A 13,155-nucleotide genomic window follows, 5' to 3' on the forward strand; every position below is an offset into this window, starting at 1 on the left:
ACTCCCATGCTTCCCCCGCTTGGCTGTGAAGTGACTCGGGGCTTCCCGAGCTCTTGCTTCTGAGCAGGCCAATCCAAGGTGTTGAATGAATGGGTGGGTAAGTGGGTGGAAAGCCAACCCCACCATTTCCTAAATCTAGACCTTTGGGCAACCCCTTTTACCTCTCAGAGCCTCACACTCCTCACCTGTGGAGAGGTTATTTGCTCCCTGGGTTTCTGGGAAAAGATTGGCTGCGGTGGAACACACATAATGGCTTCTGATTACCCTCCTCCTCTCTCTCCCTCCCGTCCTCCTCCTTTCCTCTCTGTAGTCGGAACTCTCATCCCTGGAAGCTCAGGACTGGGGCTGTAGGGATTCCAAGAAAAGGGAGGGTGGATGGACCCTCTTCTGAGTGGGGAAGAAGGGCCTGGGAGTCAGTCTGCTGCTACCTGTCAAATCATCCATTTTGTTTCCCATCATGCTCTGTGCTTGGAGACAGGAAATGGCAGCTCACTCCAGTACTCTTGCCTGGAGAAGCCTAAGGACGGAGGACCCTGGCGGACTACAATCCATGGGGTCGCACAGAGTCAGACATGACTGAAGCAACTTAGCACATGCTCTGTGCTATACTCACTTCCCACAACTTCCAAATGTTCAGAAAAATTATGTCATGCATAATCATCTGCTGTTAATGGCCTTTGGGGCCATGGAAGAGGTTGGGCCTGACTGGACTGAGCAGGGCGGGAGGACAGCAGGATTTGGCCAGCCTGGACCAGCCCTGGGTGGCTGGACCTCCTCCCTGCAGCGGGTGGGAGGCACAACAGCAGGAGGAGCCTCAAGGGGCTTGCTGCTGGGACTCCAGGGAGGAGAAGGCAGGAGGCCATGGGGCTGGCTGGGCCCCACCTCGTTCTTACCTGCAAGATGGCCCAGCAGTCCTTGGAAGGACTCTTCTTTGGCTGAGCAAAACTGTACCTCTCCCTGTATTCCACACGTGGTTTCAATGGAAGCTTGGGGCACACCCCCGAGCTGGCTGGTGCCCAAGATCCATCTCCCCCTAGCAGTCCCCTCCCTTCCCCTGCTCCCACCCCTTTCTCACCCCTCAGCTCTCCGTTCCCGAGGAAACTTGATTATAAAACCACAAACAACACTAGCCAGCTTATTTAAGCTCATTGCACGTGTGGCCCACTCCCCCAGGCCGAGCAAGAGTTTCCAACAGGACGGCCAGGGAGGAAGGGTGTGGTGGGGGCCAGGGTGGGGGGAACAGTGCAGAGACAGGTCCGTGAACTGGGAATGTTTGCCGAGGAAAACCTTTATCAGGAGTGACCCTGGTGAAGCTGGAGTTGGGGCCTGTGTGCGTGTGTGTGCCTGTGTGTATATGCGTATACGCACCACCCACACTTGACTTGTGGACATAGGAGTTGGGAGTTGGTAAACAAATCTAGATTCACTGGCCATATTCCCAAGACAATTGTAAACCAGAAACTGTGCCAGACACATTTACATCCATTTGACCACAGATCTTTATCCCAGTCACTCTAAGAGGAGCACACTCTTTTTATTCCCACTTTGTACACAAGGAGATTGAGGCTTCGGAGGTTAGTGTCTTGCCCAACATCACACACACCTCAACTGGAAATCCTCCCTCTGTGCTCCCACCTGATCTGCCTCCACGCTGGCTCTTGTCACACTGCGTTCGAGGGGCCCAGCTATGTGCCCAAGTCTGCCTCTTGCTCCTCACACTCAGGGGCGTGTCTTCTTTGTCTTTGTTGCACTCGTATGTGGCTCAGGCCCTGAAATGTGGGAAGGAGTCAAAGCAATGTGATGGATCCGTAAGCAGTTGTGCTCAGTCACCCCGGAGCAGAGGAGGGTGCTCTGCCGGGAGGGGGACTTGGAACAATGGTGCAGCTGCGGCAAAACCTGCTCCCAGCATTCTCCGTGGTCCTAGACTGGGCTGCGCATCAGAACAAGCTGCACAGTTCCACTTGCTCGTCTGCCCTGGGGTCCTGGGATGCATTTGTACATGAACCTTTCCAGGGGATTATGACACCAGGCTGGCTGGGGGACTGCTGTGCATGCCTTGCTCTGTTTTCCCCAGGAGTGCTGAGTATAGGGTGAGAGAAGGTCCTCTATGACTCGGTCTCACAAAAGAGGGAGAAAAATCGACCAGCACCACTATCTGCTGGGACACTCACAGATGACTCATAGACAAATGGGGGAACCTAGGCTCAGAGAGGGAACGAGCTCACACAGTGGGTGGGGGCAGAGCTGGGGCTAAGCCTCGATTTCTGGTCACCTGGAATCTCAGCCCAGTCTTGCAGTTTGAACCAAAGCCTGAAGAGTAAGTGTGTGCATGGCATGGAGGAAGGGAAGCGATGGGGCGATGTGGGTGTGAGACTACATAATGCTGTCAGCTTTTGCCATGAAACCCACGAGCTGCCTCACTTAGTTAAATTTATTTCATGTTTTCCTCTTTCAGTCAGCCAAGCACGTTCAACCTCAGGCATCTCTCGTGAAGCCAGAAAGAAGGGCAGGAGAGAGTTATAAGATTTCCCTTTCAAAAGGAAAAGAAAAAAAAATTCCTCCTATCTCTTTAGCTCTCTCTCCTTCCCTTAAGGGAAAAATATGGATCGGAGATGTTTTTAGTTGCAGCACTTCCTTGCAGCCCCTATGAATGTTTGTCTAGCTCCTCGCGGGTGCTGCGAATTTACAGCTCCGCATCTCTGAAAGTAGCTTCAGGGAGAAAGATGGTGGAATTTTATTCCTGCTAATTTAAAACAATAATAATTGTTCACGCGTTAGGAAGCATTTCTATTAAATCAATCCAATCTTTCGGAACAACTAGAACAGAATGAAGCCAAATTTCCCGACTGGGCTCCCATTGGCTTTGTGACATTCATTGATTGAGCCTGCCTTTTGTTTCAGCAAACAGTGGTTGAGAGCTGAAACAGGCCAGCGTTCTGCTAGGCACCTTGGGTGAGGAAAGGGAAGACAGTAAAGAATGAAGTGGTGATCCCAGACACGCGTGTGATTTTTCCTGTGGGGCCTAAGAGGACATGGGTGTCAGTCACTACAACATGGCTATCGTTTTGCAGACCATGGCTCCCCTGGGTGCCTGGACACCTAGTAGCGGCTTCTACTAGTATCAGGATCCAGGAAGAAGATGAGTTCTCGGGGGAGAGAGGTTGTGGGTTCACCTGGCCAAGTCTGTGTTTGGCGAGCAGTGAATGTGGGGTGAATGCGATGGAATAGACCCCAGGATGGGGGCTGGCGCTGGCTTAAGTTGAACCAACACCTGAGTCAGACAGAGGCTTGGCTCCTCAGAGAAGTCAGGGCAGGGAAACTGAGATCTAAATTCAGAATCAAGTTGAAAGGGGAGAGTAAGTGGGAAATGGGCATCCATCTCCGATTAGAGAACAAATCCCATGAGTCTGGCAGAAATGAGGAGAGCAGCCAGAATTGCTGTGTCAAGGGGTGAAGCTGAGCTCAAGGCTGTGTCTGTGCTGAGAACTGGTCTTTATTATGATTCCTTGTACATGCTGTGGGGTAGATCAGATGCCTGCTTGTAACCAGAACACTCACAAGGCTGCATTTTTGGGCCTGTGAGTCATCCAGGAGGAGGCGTTAGGAGGGTGATTGAGCAGAACAATCTGCATCCTAGTGGGAAGGTCTGAGCTAGGACGGAGGAACTCTATGGCATCCTCAGAGATGCCACTGTATAATGGGTTTTGCCTGGAGAAGGCAATGGCACCCCACTCCAGTACTCTTGCCTAGAAAATTCCATGGATGGAGGAGCCTGGTAGGCTACAGTCCATGGGGTCGCAAAGAGTAGGACATGACTGATCGACTTCACTTTCTTTCTTTCTATAGTTCCTTTTGGAGAAGGAAGTGGCAACCCACTCCAGTGTGCTTGCCTGGAGAATCCCATGGACGGAGGGGCCTGGTGGGCTACAGTCTATGGGGTTGCAAAGAGTCAGACACGACTAAGCAACTAACACATACATGCACACAATGGGTGTTGCCAGGCTCTCTGAGGTGAATGTGGTGGAGCAGAAGGGAGTGGCTGGGGGACCTGGAACTGGACACCTCTGTGGCAGGAGGACCATATACCCTGATTTGCCAGGGAGGGACCTGATTTGCGTCTATGTTCTTTGTAAACATGAACTCAGTCCCCCCTCACAGTCCCAAAGACTGGGTTTGGATGAGCACTGATAACGTTTGATTATCACGACATCTAAAACAAACCCAGTACTTTTGGGCCTGCCCTCCGACTGTCAACAAGCCTTTGTCTTAAAGAATGTCTCTGCCTCTTCTTCCAGTGCCAACCTTCACTAGCTTGGTAATCTCTGGCTTGCTGAACCTCAGTTTTATAAAATGGTCATCACACAAATAAATCAGGTGTTTCTTTTGCACAGTTGTCTTGACACGAACATGGATGAAAACGATGTTTGTAAGCTCTCAAGGGCTTCATAGGAGACTATGCCATCTCTCTGTCTGTCTCCCCCTCCAGGAATCAGGCCACCCCATCCTTGAGGCAGGGAAAGCATACTGACTACTCTGGGACCAAGAGGATAATGACTTCTTTTTCTCTTCTCTGCCCCCTTTCTTCTTTGTCCTGACGATTCCTGAGGTTCTGCGAAGCCACAGAGTGAAGACTCTTGGGACTGAGCTTAAGGTGCCTGGGTGGGGAGGACAGGTGACTGAGCTTCAGGGGAGGGAGTGGCAGTGATTACACCTGTGCCCTCGGACCTTCTGGAAGAAGGTCCAGAGCCATATCTGCCCAAAATAAATAAATAAATAAATAAACCACATAGGCTCCATGCACAGAGAGGAAGTTCTTTTGGAAGAAGGGAGGTGGAAGCCCTGATTGCTCTGGGTGTTCAGACCACAGGGGGAGGTTGCATTTATTCAGGATTATAATGAGACTCGAAGCCATATTAAACTCAGTGTTGAAGAAAGAGGAATATTTGTCCTGGAGAAGATTTAGAGGCCAAGGGTTTATTGATCTTCTAAGAAAAGAGCTGTTCTCATTTTTAGAGTTGATGTTCAATGAGACAGGTGCCCCAAGAAGGTAGTGAGTTCCCCATCCCTGGAGGAATGGGAGCAGAAATTGCCTAACTACTTGGAAGGGATGTGAAGAAGCAGCAAAGCAGGGGCCTCAAATTGGACAGTTGACTTTCAATCTCCCTTCTAGGCCTGGGACTCTCCCAACACTAGCCTCTGCTTTTGGCAGCCAGCTGCCTTCTGAATGAGTTGCAAGCCCCATTAGCTGTGGCCTCCTCACTGGGGTGGGGCTCCAAGGGAGCGGCCCCAGCCTCGCACTCCCACAATGCAGGGCCACTGTGTGCACAGCCTCTGGGGTGCCTCTTGCAGCTACCACCTTCCTGGAGTCAAGAACTGGATACATTGGTTTAACAAGAAAAAGGCAAAAATTATACACACACACACACACACACACACACACACACACACAGAGGGAGATTTAGTCTGAAATAAGAAATGCCGTCTTGCTTTGGCCTTTTATCATAAGCCCATGGAGATGAATATTCTGACCTAATAATCAAAACAGGCTGTAATTGCAAACAGACTCTCAAGGCTGCACGGCCAAGGAGAGAGCAGATGAGATACCCGCTGAGCACAGCAGGCCTGGCCCCGCCAGCCTTCCTCCCACCCGTGGCGGATCGATGCGGCCAGCCAGCCGCGCACCATTTTGCTGGCCTGACTTGATGGAGCCCTGCTCACATTCTGCCTTCCTCCGGGGACCCAGGGCTCCCATTGCAGGAGAACCTGCTCAGAGGAAGCCAGCTCCTGCTCCTATCCTGAGAAAAACATGACTAACTCCCCTGCAGCATCCTGAAAAGCAGAAGGAGGAGGGACGGAGGCTGTGCTCCCAGCCCTCCTGACCTCCGCCTCCTCCTGGCTCTGGAAGATGTTCTCCCGGGTGTGCCACCAAAGCTGGAAGGCCTTTGTGTCCCCTCCCTGCTCCCACCTCCTTTCTGTGTTTTGTTTCAGACACACCCTCAGCTCAAATTTGCTTTGAAGGTCAGTAATTTCCACTCCTTTTCAAAACAGCTGCCCAGGTCTTTTGGGACCCAAATGTTGATTCTCTGTACTGAGGAATGAGTCTCCCTCAACAAGTACATTCCAGAAATATCCATCCAGCATCTTCAGTGGGCAAGACATCCAGAGGGACCAGCATGAGCCAGGCATGGGCCCCGTCCCCAGGACACTCCCAGTAGCAAGGATTCAACCGCCAATAGGGGACCAGGAGCCCATCTGTGCCCCTCTTAGGAGCTATGGGAATTCTGAGGGTTGGGTTTTGAGGTAGTAAAGGGTTTTGAGCCAAGTGTTCAGTAAGAGGAGGATTGATATAATGAGTTGACTAGGAAGGGGTCTACCAGGTGGGGGCTTCCCAGGTGGTGTTCTGAAAAAGAACCCGCCTACCGGTGCAGGTGACATAAGAAACTTGGGTTTAATCCCTGGGTTGGGAAGATCCCCTGGAGGAGGGCATGACAACCCACTCCAGTATTCTTGTCTGGAGAATCCCACGGACAGAGGAGCCTGGCAGGCTATGGTTCACAGGGTTGCAAAGAGTCAGACACAACTGAAGTAATTAACACACACACATACTCTCACACACACGCACACACACACACACACACACACCAAGTGGATGAAACTACCTAAGCAAGGAAGTGATAGTGATAGTGAAGTCGCTCAATCGTGTCCAACTCTTTGCGACCCCATGGACAGTAGCCAACCCAGCTCCTCCGTCCATGGTTGCCATTTCCTTCTCCAGGGGATCTTCCCGACCCAGGGATCGAACCCAGGTCTCCCGCATTGTAGGCAGACACTTCACCATCTGAGCCACCAGGGAAGGCCAAGCAAGGAAGAGGCTGGGCAAATTAGTGGTGAGGTTCAAGATGGTCTGGTGGTCTATTGTGACTGGTGTCTGGGGTCTGGGGTTTTATGATGGTGGAGCCTGTGTGGGGAGATGAAGTTGGAAAGGTATGTGGGTTGAGATCACATTGTAATGGGCTTTAGAGAACTTGCTGAGGAGCTTAACTTCAACCCCAAAGAATTAGGGTTCCCTGGAGGATGAGAAGCAGAACTGAGATTCAGAGATGACCTTCTGATAGTGACATAGGGGATGGATATTAGAAGGGAAGGTGGAGACAGGGGCTAGAGGAAGGGGTCCAGGTGGAGGAGATGCAAGTCTGGCTCAGAGCAGCGTTGGTGGGAAGGAGGGACGGAGTCTGGGCACAGTTTCTTCTTGAAAATGTCCTAGCAGGCCAAAGTCTTTGCTTGGATGCTGGGTGGCATTGTCAAAGGATCACCAGGTTGGTGGCATCAGGGGCTGAAGAGCAATGTCATGACTCCAAGTTTTGTATATTTTCATTTTGGAATAACTTTAGATTCACAGAAAGTTGCAAAGATAGTACAGAGTGGTCTCGTCTCCTGGCTTCCCCTGGTGGCTACATCTTACAGAATTATAGTATGATATCAAATGAGACCACACTTGACCCTGGGACTTCGGACAAACCCCATCCTCGCCTGCACAGGCTTGACGGGACGCCAGCCAGGCTCCAACCCAGACTGTCTGCAACCAAGGCAAATCCTCACCTCGGCTGCCGCTCCCCCCTGAATTGCTTGCTTGCTCTTTGAGTACAGTGTTGTTGTTTTTTTTTTTCTGGAGACAATTCGAAGACCTAAGAGGACTGCCTCCTGATCCTTCTCCAAATACACAATGGAGTCCTTGTCTGTAGACAGTCCTGCTGGAATTCTAGACTTTCAGATGGGGAGGGTGCCGGCTGTCCTGCCTCAAGTGCACCCTCCACTCTGGATGGTCCCAAGGCCTCCAACTGCTCTCCTGCTCTGGTCTCTCCCCTGCTTTTCTGTCTGACCTTGGGTTGGCACTTCCCCTGTTCCAGAGGCTTCCATGACACCCTCGTGCTTGTTGATTTTAGTCAGACTCTTCAAGCCGAAGTCTCTGCTCTCCTCAGGTTACACCCTCTGTATTCCCCACCCCTTCACTCCTCCCTGCTTGTGCTGTGGACCCCCTGCAGGTCTTGTGGGCACTGTGGTGACTCTCTGCTCAGCAGGAGTCTTTCCCAGGGTCTGAGGTCCAGGGTGGGCTCGATTCCTCCATCATCTCTGCCTGGACCCACCTGGATCCATCCTTTCCTGACAGCTGTGCACTCTGCCTGGAGGGACGTTTCCAAGCTCCTTGGATGGGGGAGAGAAATGAGATTCCCCAGTACTAGAATCCAACCAGGCAGAGCCTTAGGTTGTGGCTACGTTTTACTGATTTCTGTCTCTCTAAAAATGCTATTTTCCTACTGAGGGAAGTATTTCATAACTAAGGCAGCCACCTCAGCCAGAAGCTTGCTAGTGGGGGTCCCAGGAGGGCAGTGTGACCTGGGGCCCAGAGTGGGGTGGAGGGAGGTCATGCTCTTAGACTTCACTTGCAGAGCTGAAGGCTCCACTGAGGGTATTCGACCCTTCTTTACCAAGTGCCTCCCTGGGTGCCAGGCTTGGATGTCCCTGAGGGTCTTTGAAGCACCCTGAGAGGCCTGAGAGAAAATAGCACTTGCTTTGTTTCTTCAGGGGGCTCTATTTCCTCTGTCTCACTGTTTTCAGAAACAAGCCCTGGGAGGTTTCTCTTTTAAAGGGAAACCGAGGGAGGCCCCAAAGAAAAGTGCTGTTCCTTGGACACGTGGGGAGGTGTTGCACAGCTGTGCTTGGTTCACTTGTTCCCTTGCTCGTGGATTCACTCAGCGGTTTGGCAGGTCTGCACTGAGCACTCGCCGAATGCCAGGAGCCTCCAGAGCTCCGGGTGAGCAATGCGGGCCGAGCCGAGGCTGGGCTCTCCGGGACCTCCATGTCCCCTGTCCATTGGCTGGCTCCTTAGGATGCGGTGGACTGGCCTCCAGGCTGCCCCGCCTGCAGCTCTGCTGGAGTCCCTCCTGTCTCCCCAGGGTGAGACCCAGCCTGCCTCCTTCAGCGACCCCCAGGAACCCTGGCTTTCCCTGTCTCCACCTCCTTGGCCAGCTCCTGACTTGGCTCAGCTTCGGGGCAAGGCTCCATCCTCCCCTGGGCTTTGGCAGCACCAGCAGCCAGACCAGTTGCCCAGGTTGGAGTGACATTTCTCATGGCACCACATGGGATCAGCTGCAGCTGCATTCACTAGCTCCCGGCAGGAGGGCCTCCCAGCTTTCCATGTCCTGGGTGAATTGCTCATCTGTCCCTAGAGCCCTCTTCATGCTACCTGCCCTTAGGAACGCCCGCCACGTGCTGGAAGCTACGTTGGGGCTTGTACTCCACTGCCCTGGTAACATTTTCTGGTTTCCAAATGACCTCAGTGTGCCTCTGTGTCGCTCTCACTATTGATTTCTGTATCATTGACACCTGGGCCCAAGGACCCACAGCAAATATTTGTGAATGAGTAAGTGAGGGCATTTGGGAAAGGCTCCCTGAAGGATGAAAGTTTGAGGAGATGGTATGTCAGAGGTTTCGGGGCGTCAGAGGAAGAACTTGGGTCTCGGGGGCCTGGGAGGAGGATCCATGTGGTTATAGGCGAGAAGAACTCACTGAGGAGCAGAGCTGCTGGTAAGACTGACGGTAAAGGAGGGCAAGTTGAAGAATCCGAGCAGCCTTGACAGACACTGACGGTTCGGACTTGAACCTGATAGAGGTCAGTAGTGATTTTTTTTTGGCCACACCATGTAGCATGTGGGATCTTAGTTCCCTGCCCAGGAACTGAATCCCTGCTGCTTGCAATGGAAGCAGTCTTAACCACTGGACTGCCAGGAAAGTCCCCAGGGATGGTTTTTGAGAAAGGGAATGATGGTAGTTTATTTATTTTTAAGTCACTTACTATGAGTGTGGATAGAACATGTACTCAAAGGGGGAATAATTGAGAAACAGAATATTTAGAATATTTGGAAGACTCTTGTGACAGCTTCTTTAAAATATATGTATTTAATGTAGCTCCAAATAGTGAAAAGGGACAAGCTAAACTAAAAAGACAACATGATGGTGAGAACAATAGGTTTTCCAATTATTCTGTCTACCTAGAATCGAAGAGGCTATCTTCTCGGAAGGGCTCACCTATAATTCGAGTGGTAATACTCGTGAGTCTTTAACTCGACTTTTCTCTTTGCTGTATAAAAATAATCTGATTTTCTCATGGTCTGTCCCTGCAGCCATCAGAATATAATTATTGAGAGAAATGGTTAGTCTCAGCCTTGTTCATCAGGTGGTACATCAGCCTTCCTAGGTAAATGAGGCACTAGATTTTTGTTAAGGAAAGCTGGATACAATTTTTGTCACACAATTATGTGGACACATTTAGCATACCTGCCAGGATGAAAAACACCTTAGGGGCTCAAAAGCTTGCCAGGTGTATTTATGCGTGTTAGAGGTGTCATGCTTTTCCCAGGACCCTTATCTGTTTCGAAAGTAGCAGCAGCTAGAAATGAAGTCTCTATGGTCTGTGTTTATTGTTGGCATCTGATGTGAGGCGTTAATGATCAAGTTAAAGGACACTGGAAACATGCACACACGCACCCTGAGCATGTCTGTGTAAGCATGCAGACATGCGCACATTCATGCATGCAAACTCCACACATACGTGCACACATATGCACACGCACATACGACAGCCTGGAACTAAACATCAGGCTGATGATTTACCTCCAGGATGTTATTGCTGGAAAGGGTTTTGAAATCATCTAGGCTAACCCCTCATCTTATATAGAAGGAGCTCACTGCAGCCTAGAGAGGGCAACTCAGCAAAGGGAATCCCATTAGGGGAATTGATGGCTGAATCCAATCCCAATAAGCCCACAACCACGACAGTTATCTATAGCAAAATGTTCCTGCCAGGCTGTGCTTATCCTCAAAAGGGCTGTGTTGCCTTCTTCAGAGTCCCAATCTCCATCAAGGATACCCGCTTTAGACAATGCTGGCTGCACCACAATTCATGTTTAATAAAAGGAGCTGGACATGTCCTCAGAATTGGTCTCTATACAGGCTAAATTCCATTGTATCCATTTGGTTCCTCCAGGTTGGAAAAACATGTGGATTAAAACTGCCCCAGAGAATGGTGTCCTCATACCCTGAGCTGCTTCTAGTTTAACACCCTTGCCAGGTGGATGACTGATTTCTTGGAGTTTGGTCTTTGGAGTCTGCTTCCATTTTACTCCATCCCTTCCTCTTTCTCCATTTCCCTTCTCAGTTAGTTGTGGGGAGGAATTATTGTTCTCTGCAGTGTTTAACCAATAAGACTTCATCCCATACCTGCCATGTACAAGCTTGCCTGGGTGGACGGTGGCAGGGATGCAGAGGAGGCCATTGTGGGCTCAGCACGGGGTGGGTCCTTATCAACAAATATCATAATTTCCTGGGAATCAGGGAATGCCTCTTATCATTTGTTCATCCATTTTTTAAATTTATTTTTTATTTTATTTTTTAACTTTACAATATTGTATTGGTTTTGCCATATATCAACATGAATCCGCCACAGATATACATGTGTTCCCCATCCTGAACCCTCCTCCCTCCCCGTACCATCCCTCTGGGTCATCCCAGTGCACCTAAACTTTTTATTTTGTATTCGGGTATAGCTGATTTATTTTCTTGGGCTCCAAAATCACTGTAGATGGTGACTGTAGCCATGAAATTAAAAGATGCTTGCTCCTTGGAAGAAAAGCTATGACAAATCTAGACAGCATATTAAAAAGCAGAGACATTACTTTGCTGACAAAAGTCCACATAGTCAAAGCTATGGTTTTTCCAGTAGTCATGTGTGGATGTGAGAGTTGGACCATAAAGAAAGTTGAACGCCGAAAATTTGATGCTTTTGAACTGTGGTGTTGGAGAAGACTTTTGAGAGTCCCTGGGGCTGCAAGGAGATCAAAACAGTGAATCCTCAAGGAAATCAGTCCTGAATATTCATTGGAAGGACTGATGCTGAAACTGAAACTTCAATATTTTGGCCACCTGATGCAAAGAACCAACTCACTGGAAAAGACCCTGATGCTGGGAAAGATTGAAGGCATGAGGAGAAGGGGATGACAGAGAACGAGATGGTTGGATGGCATCACCAACTTGATGGACATGAGTTTGAGCAAGCTCTGCGAGTTGGTAATGTGCAGGGAAGCCAGGCGTGCTGCAGTCCAGAGGGTCCCAAAGAGTAGGGCACAACTCAGGGACTGGACTGAACTAATAGCTGATTAACAAACAATGCTGTGATAGCTTCAGGTGAATATCTAAGGGACTCAGCTGCGTGTGTACATGTATCCAAGGGCCCTAGAGGCTCAGACGATAAAGGAATCTTTCTGCAATGCAGGAGACCTGGGTTTGATCTCTGGGTCAGGAAGGTCCCCTGGAGAAAGGAATGTCTACCCATTCCAGTATTCTTGCCTGGAGAATTCCATGGGCAGAGGAGCCTGGTGGGCTACAGTCCCTGGGGTTGCAAAGAGTCAGACACGACTGAGCAACTAATGCATCATCATCATCATACATGTATCTGTTCTCCCCTAAACTCCCCTCCCATCCGGCCTGCCATATCACATTGAGCAGAGTTCCATGTGCTATACAGTAGGTCCTTGTTGGTTATCCATTTAAAATACAACAGTGTGTATGTGTCCATTCCAGATCAGACCTGTAGTACATGGTATTTCTTGCACTGAAATGCAGTATTTCATTTGCCTATGTGATAGGGTCATGCTTTCCCATCTATGCATGTTGCTTAATTATTTTAATATTTTCAGATAAACATCTATGGAAATCTCCCCATATGGCAGATAAATGATCCCAAAGACGTTTTTCTCCTATATGATGTCACTTTGCTCCTCCCACAGTCCTAGGAGATGGTTACTATCGTTACTGCCGTTTTTCAGATGTGATGCCTGCCTGTATTTTGCTTTAGGAAATGGCAAGGACGCAGCTCACTGCTGAAGACACAACGTTATGCGGTCAGAGAAGGTATCCAGGAGTGGGTGGCCTTTGAGTTGGACCTGACAGAATTGGAAAAATAAGAGAAAAGAGGATGGAGCCTTCTAGAACACAGAGAGGGGAGACTTGGAAACACAGGCAAGGGGAAGAAAAGGTTTGTTGTGACTCTATGTTGCAAGCAATAGGATGAGACTCAAACTAATTCAAATTGAAAATAGG

The sequence above is a fragment of the Bison bison genome, unplaced genomic scaffold (genome assembly GCF_000754665.1).
Source record: "Bison bison bison isolate TAMUID 2011002044 unplaced genomic scaffold, Bison_UMD1.0 scf7180017864029, whole genome shotgun sequence".
In the NCBI taxonomy this organism is placed as follows: domain Eukaryota; kingdom Metazoa; phylum Chordata; class Mammalia; order Artiodactyla; family Bovidae; genus Bison; species Bison bison.